We start from the raw sequence: 8,397 nt of genomic DNA on the forward strand, positions 1-8,397 counted from the left end.
TAATTTTGATTTCGTGTTGAGAATATAAATTGTTTCCATCATCAAAAATAATGAATATAACTAGTACATCAATCAGAAAATCTGCGGTCGAAACCAATAGCTAAATTGATAATACATATAATTTAATATAGTTTTTATCCTGCGGCGGGCCGCACAAAATCAGTTACGGGCCGCATGCGACCCGCGGACCTACTGTTGGCCACCTATGAGTTAGAGAAATCCATATTTAGAAGGGTTTGTGCATGTGAAGGAAAGTTAGTGCATCTCATTCGGTGATGGTATGGTCCTGGAAACTTGTTCTCTCTCTCTCTCTCTCTATCTCGCACGCATTCTTTGACTTTTCGTTCTTTCTTTCTCTCTTTCATCACTTTTTTCATCTTTCTTTCTTTTCCTCTCTCTCTCTCTCTCTCTTGCTATCTCTTGCTATTCATCCCCGTTTCTTCCCATCACTCTTTTCGTAATTCCATGCAACATAATCGTAACCCTAACATCTCCGAACTTTTTTCAATCAATCTTTTACCCAAAACTTCAGATACTATGGGAAAGATCTGAAGGAAGCAAGCAACATGCTAGCCAAGGTAACCTTTCTGTTTGGGTGTCCACCACAATGCTCTTTTGATCTACGTTTGATCTGATTCAGCATCCACCGCGAGCACTTAGCCCAGAACGTGAACGGCCTCCCAGTACCTTTCTTGATATGTCGATGATGTCATTAGTCACGAAACCATCCTAGCTCGTGCAAAGGGTAGACCACTGCCTTCGCAACAGACTTTCGCGAGCGCGTGCGCGCACACACACACACACACACACACACACACACACACACACACACACACACACACACACACACACACACACTCCTACCTTGCCCACAGGTGAATACAACAACACGGTAAATGTCTGGGCGTTCCACGATGTTCACTTTGTTTTTCCTTCATTCCTCTTTACATCTTGATGCTGGCTGATAAGGCGCAGCACAGCGCTCGTGGCTATAATTTGCCAGTGTGATACTTCGTACCAGCACCCTTTCGTTCCTGCAAACGTGTTCACCTGCATCATTACGATCCGATAGATAGACACAACAGCTAAATAACTCCACAGCCTTTTGTATTAAAATTTCTTTCTTCTTCTTTTGATTTTTCTTAGCAGTTGAACGCCATTTTCATTGCTTAAAATGCCCGTGAAAGTGATTATTCATAAAAGGTTGCTTTAGTTTTTTTTTTCTAAATAAACGAATAATTTTATACAGAAAATTAAACTTTACAGATTTAATTGCCAATTATGACACTAGGTGGCAGCATTACCTGAGTGATAGGGAAATACTTGATTAACAATGAAAAAAGAATGCTAACACATGAGTGCTGATTACGAGATTGATGCAGATGTCCGAATTTATTGGCATTAAAATTTTTGATTTGTATACATAATTCATTTGATATTTATATATTTTTGATTTTTTCTGATTCTGAATTTGTAAACTGTTTAGAAAATATGTTTTATTCACTTCTAAATTTCACACCCTCTCATTTTTTGTATGACACAAAAAGATCATCTTTAGGTATGCGATAGAAAAGAAACCGTTGCTAATGGAGAATCAATAGAGTGGTTCCTTAAAAAAAAAAAAAAAAAATTTAAACATGAAAATTCTTCAGATAGTGGACGACACGGATGAAAGCATCACAAGTTTTCTGATAATTCCTTTGGTTTAAAAAATATTCCCGAAGAAAATATCCAGGAAAAAAAGTAAAGTAAAGAAAAATTTATTTCTATAGTCAAGTAACAGCACTGGAAGTTTTAACATTCAGTCATAATAGTGGCATTGAAGTTTTACTCGAAGAAAAAGATTCCCATTTTAGTTTGGATAACCAGGTTTCTGTAGAAGCGCAAACAAGCTTGTCTAAAAAAAAAAAAAATGTTATTATTTCTTTACATTGAAATATTCTATATCCTTTTGGATTCGTTTAAAAAAAAGAAAATAGAAAATCCGAAGAATAAGTAACATAACCAAATAGAAAAACAAAAGCCGTTGTAAGCTCGAGACTCATCAGGAAATGAACATCTAAAGAGGTTTTCAGTCCTTTATACTTCCTTGATATGTTTTTATGTAAACTGACAATTAGGTTGAGGAAAAACAAACGCACCACACACAAATTAGCTTTATATTTTTATTACGTTTTCTTTGCGTACGAAAGCATACTGACCCAACTTTTGCCATGAAACATCCTGGCATTTCATTGAAATGTTGCTAATTTGACACCTACTGTATAAGAATGCGAGATGGCGCGCATGCGCAAAAGCTGTTTTACTAATATTTTTACAATATTTTTAAACATTATAAATATATTAAATATTTAAATTTAAAATATCTTAATTATAAATATTTTAAAAAGTTTTAGCTAAAATATTATAAATATTTATAGCTAAAATGCATGTGTATGTGTAATTTGCATATTTGCATACATCCCCGTGTGGTTGCCGGGATAAGAATAGCGCCGACGTAAATCCATGCGTGTGGTAAAAGGCGACTAAAATGGACGCTGAGTTTCGAGAGTTCGCTCTCTCTGAGGTTTCTTCCGGAATTTTTCTCCCGGTGAGGGGGGGGGGGATGATTTCGGGGGATTTGCCCCGAGAGAGCATTTTGAGTCTCTGGGAAGGGTGTTCTCTGGCGTGGCTCGAGAGGGTCCTTGTCGGGGGATGCTTTTCCCTGGAATATGAGAGCTTCTGCTCAGTGGTGGGGGTACCCGTCATTGAGTGGAGCCAACGCTGAGTTGAACAGTCTTTCGGACACTATGGAGTGGTCTAGGGATCGTCCTAATTTTTAGAGTTTGCTTTACTTTAAAAAAGCACCAATGCAAATCCAAGCATGTCGTAAGAGGCGACTATAAATGGATGCCGAGTTTCGAGAGTTCGCTCTCTCAGGTTTCTTCCGGAATTTTTCTCCCGGTGAGGGGGGGGGTTTGCCCTGAGAGAGCATTCTGAGTCTCTGGGGAGGGTGTTCTCCAGCGCGGCTCGAGAGGGGCTTTGTCGGTGGATAGTTTTCCGCAGAATACAAGTGGTTCTGCTCGGTGGTGGTGTGTGGGTGGAAGGCCATCATTGAGTGGAGCCAACGCTGAGATGGGCGGTCTTTCGGCCACTATTGAGTGGTCTAGGGATCGACTTAATTTTTAGAGATTGGCTTTACTTAAGTATCACCAATGTAGCTAATGCATGTCGTACGAACGTTTATACAAAGAAAGTTCCGAAGCCCTACTACACAGACCAAACTTAAACCGAAACGACGTTCTTAGTATTCCTAAAGTATGGAAAATTGTCATACAAAATTGTGTTAAATAATTATTTATTTATTTATTTTTTATTTATTTATTTATTTTTTTTTTTACTACTGTAGCACGTTACGCACGTTTAATGAGATTCTATTGTAATCATGCACCCTAACTGTATGTTATTCCTATTATTGTTTTAAACTAGTGTACTGATGATGTCCTAAGATACTTAAGATGAAATATTTACAATTAAATAATTTTCACTGTGGTTAATACGTGTGTTTCTTTTAATTATGATCGCACCACAGGTTTCGTTATTTAAAAAAGTTTTAATTATGTCGTACGAGGCGGCTAAAATTGGTACCCAGGGAGGGTAATGGATGGCCAACTGAGGCTCGGATATTGCTTTTACCCTCTTGCTATGATCAGAGCTTTATTTATATTTATATTTATATATAGCTCAATAACACCTCATCCTTATAGCTCAATAACACCTTATTCTTAACACTGTCATCTACAGACAACGGGGAATGCTGAAAGCATTCTTGTTTTGCCCCTTTAAGCCAGTTCTTATAAGGATATTTGCATGCACGGCCTCGGTGTGAAGAAAAGTCCTTTTTAGGACTTCCAGGGTAACGAATAGCAATGCTGTAGCCAATGACGTCTTAACTGAGGCTCGGCTATTGCCGTTACCCAGCCATGATTAGAGCTTTTTAGCTCAATAACACCCCATCCACACAGATTTACTTCATTCAGATGACGGGATAAAGAGTCGAGGACTCAGTCCATCGCCCATTTCTTTTAAGAACTATTTGCATGCACATAGTATGTGTTTGTGTTGATATTTAATACAGAAAATAAGAAAAAAATACAGTAATTGATACAAAAATTAATTTTAAAGAGAAGACAAATATAATAAAGAAAAAGATAGGTAGAGATGACTAACTGGTATGCTAAATATTTTAATTATTATTTTTTTCTCTTTTCAATTACACGTCCTATTGAGGGTTTGAGCAGGTGGACGAGTTGTCTTCTACGTAAAATTTCTTTTCCGAGCTTTGAGCGGTAAGATATTTCACCCTTTTTGCAAATGTCATGTCGAGGTTAACTATACGAGTGTGTTATGTAATCTCTTACCACTCACGGCCTTTTTTCGTGCCTTATATTTTTGCCGTCCGCTTACAAGTGTGAATTCCACGGCCGAAACGCTTCGTCCTTTCTAATGTAGCCGTATCCCGCCGAATCAACGTGAGAAGCGACTACGATAAAGCAGGTGTAATAGCCGCTTAGCCAGGTTCTAAGTATGCACGTTGATAGGAGCGGATCATTAAATTCCCCAATACTGTTAGCTTTCCCACATCTGTGATTATTTTAAATCTGTCTCAACTGTCTGCAGGTGAAAGACAACAAGGCGCGCTCTTCGCAACGACGAGATCTGCCACGTAATGTTTATCATTACGAGGGAGATGCTGACGGTGTGTTTCTCGGGAATAAAAGGAGTGAGGCGCCCAGCTCCCGACTTCCATGAGGCTAATGATGGGCTCCGATCCCGAAATGGCTATGTTGGTGGCACGAGGAATGCCATTTAGCGGGTTTTCTAGCAGCAAAGGTATCGCTTTGCGCACGGCGTGTGTCGTCAAGGTGTCAAGCATTGTCTCCCCCTTTCGTTTTCCCTCCCCCTTACCCGAAAAATTCTTCCCTGTTCTCTTCCGCCCACTCTGCTGTAACCTGTGGTTCCCTTTTTTTTTTTTTTTTTTTTTTTTTTTTTTATACCGAGAGTTCACATCTCTTTCCCTTACGTGTGTATTGACGTCCCCTTTTTCGGTGGTGATGTTCTAGTTGAAATTGACATGTAACTTGAAGGGCAAATGGCAGTTGAGGCGACAGGAGGGGGGGGGGATTCCACACGTGTAATTAAAGAGGCAATAATCTCTACTAGGCACTGCAAATGAGTCTTTGTAGTACGCAATGAATGGGAAATCCTTCCTTGGGGGAAATAACTAAACCAACCATCCACACCTCATTAACTTAACATGGGGAAAGATAGCCAGATAGAGAAAGAACGAATGATGATGAAAAAGAGATTCGTCCAAGCAAGGATTCGATGAAGAAGATATGGAATTATAAATTATTAGAGTGAAAATAACTGTCTTTATCTATTTAAGTTTATTACGTAATGAATAATAAACAATAAAAAAGGTATACAAATTATCGTTATAGAAGTGTGTCATTAACATATACAACATCCACTAATCACCTCAGTAAGGTTGATTATTGTCCCGTGAGTAGATCTATCGTGGAGACCTGCTGATTTATATCTTACAAGATGCATGGGCGGGACACAAAATTCCGTTATAGAGAAACTGCGTCTCTAATCTATAAAATAATTTCTTGATACCAGGAATACTATGCTTAACAAATTTGTTAAGGAATTTAGTTTATTTTTTCTAAATTATTTAATTTAGAAAAAATATAAGTATTTTTATAAGTTAAATTATTTCAATTTAACTTATAACTATTATTTCAATATAAGTTAAACTATTGAAATAATAGTTTAACTTATATTTAGCATTTGATTTTGGAAAAATATTTTAAATGATTAATTTTTTTTTTCCAAAATTCTATAAACAAAATACACCTTTAAATATTTCATATCAAAATACTATAATTAATTTTGTATATCCTACAATGCTTTAGCCAATGAAGTTCTAACTGAGGCTTGGCTATTGCTGTTGCCCTCCTGCCATGATCAGAGCTTTAATTGCTCAATAACACCTTATCCCTACACTGTCCTCTACAGATAACGGGGAATATGAAAAGCATTCTTGCTTCGCCCCTTTAAGCCAGTCCTTATAAGGACTATATAAGGAATCCCCTAAAGGATTAAGTCCTTTTTAGGACTTCCAGGATAACAAATGGCAATGCTATAGCCAATGACGTTTTAACTGAGGCTCGGCTATTGCCGTTACCCAGCCATGACTAGAGCTTTTTAGCTCAACAACACTCCATCCACACAGATTATCTTCATTCAGATGACGGGATAAAGAGTCAAGGACTCAGTCCATCGCCCAGTTCTTTTAAGAATCCCCTAAAGATGAAGGTTATTAAATTTAATCGGCCATGAGATGCGGTCATTAATGATTAATACCCTTGGAGAGTAATGGACGGCAATGCTGTAGTCAATGAAGTTCTAACTGAGGCTCGGCTATTGCTGTTACCCTCCTGCCATGATCAGAGCTTTAATAGCTCAGTAACACCTTATCCCTACACTGTCCTCTACAGATAACGGGGAAGATAAAAAGCATTCTTGCTTCTCCCCTTTAAGCCAGTCCTTATAAGGACTAATCCCCTGAAATGCATTATGTATGATGTTAGTAAACTTTTTTTTTTTTTTTTAATTTTAATATAATGTAATATAATTTCAGCACAGGAGAGGCTGCTATGCGAGCAAGGGTCAAGAAAAGGGTAATTTGTTGATATCCTTTTTGAAGAGCTGAATGTTTCAATAGTTGAAAGTATTTCTGGCATCCAGGTTGGTTAAAATTCTTCTGATTTGTTTCTGGACAAATCAGAAGAATTTTAACCTGGAATCAATATTCCAGGTGAAGAAGAAGGTGATTTGCCGTGGCCATCTTTGCAGGCATTTCTTTCATATTTTTTGAGGAAGATTTACCTTTTAATTTAACAAAACTGTTGAACTTTATGATTATGTTGGTGTCTAAAGATGAAGAAAAAAATAGGAAGAGAATATATACTGTGGGAGGAGGAGGAGGAGGAAGAGATAGATTAGACATTTCTCCCATAGCATCCATTATCTATGCCATATGTGGCCTCTTCAGTGCCACTCCTATGGCAATACACGCTTTCCATCCAGGTATGATCTGGAAATAGGATTATGCGGAAACATCTTCGACGCTTAACCATCAGGTTTGGTCCTGTATACTATCGTCAGGAAGCATGCGAAACTGCTTTATTGCTGTAAGCTCTGGATCCTTTTCCACAGAATGTTTAATAACACTATGGTAGTGGGTGAAAAAAGATTTCTCAGAGAAATTTCGGGCTGTTCTCGAAGGTACTCTTTCTCCGGTCTTATCAATAAAAAATGTTCAAAGAAGATGGACACAGAGGCAATACAATGCGGCCAATAGATCTAGTACCTATTATGTCTGTAAATTGCAGGCGTTTATTGTAGCGGTTGACTTGTTTCGCGGGATTAAAAAAGCTCCAGTTTCCAGGAGGAAATTCCTGCCACTCTCTATGAGACCAACTACCTCACCTTCAGGTTGAAAAGTCCTTATCTTCGTTTCCTAAATGGAATATGAACCCAGGTCTTTTCAGCCAACGGGCACCGTCATTACGGACTGATGTCCGGAAGCTCGTCTTCGTCTCTTATCATATTATCCATAAAAACTTCGAGCAATTTATATCGAAGATATAATGAATGAAATTTCACGTTTGGTGCTTTAAGATACTAGAATGGATTATAAATAGTTCTTATGGTAATCATCTGTGGCACATTCAGAATCCGAAAAATTCTTTTCCAATCTACATTGGAAAAATTTTCGCTCCTTAAAAAAAATCAGGCCGCGAGATCACACTTGTTAGGAAGCATAAAGCAAGACACCTCGAGGATTATCACTGAAGTATTTAATTCCTCGTGCACATTCCATGCAACCAATTAAGCACATCGAAGTATTGTTCGATTGATTTAGGTCAGTGGAAACCCATTTCGCATTTTTTTTTTTTTGTTAATAATTTGCCTCTGTGCTCTAAGGTTGGTTTATCTCTTTAGCAAAGTCAAAAACCAAAATTTCTTAATAAATTATTTATTTATTTATTATTATTATTTTTTGTTAAGGTGGTCTAATTCGATATGAATCAAAAGAGTGAGATCAAGAAAGAAGAAAGGTGAGAGAAAGACTATAAGGGATAGAAAGAATAAACTTGCAGATAGTTTTATAATAAAGAGAGAAAAGAAGGGTTATGAAAATAAAAAATAGATGTAAACAGAGGAAAGACACAGAAAATAAATAAACGAGGAAAGCGAATAAAATCAAGTCAAGAAAAGAAAAAGAATGGGAGTGACACAGAGAGAAAGAGAGATAGAGATTAAGGGAAAAGAGAAAGCAAAACA

This window comes from Typopeltis vanoorti, chromosome 3 (assembly GCF_054136105.1).
Source record: "Typopeltis vanoorti isolate ZY-2024b chromosome 3, IOZ_Tvanoo_1.0, whole genome shotgun sequence".
Taxonomy (NCBI): domain Eukaryota; kingdom Metazoa; phylum Arthropoda; class Arachnida; order Uropygi; family Thelyphonidae; genus Typopeltis; species Typopeltis vanoorti.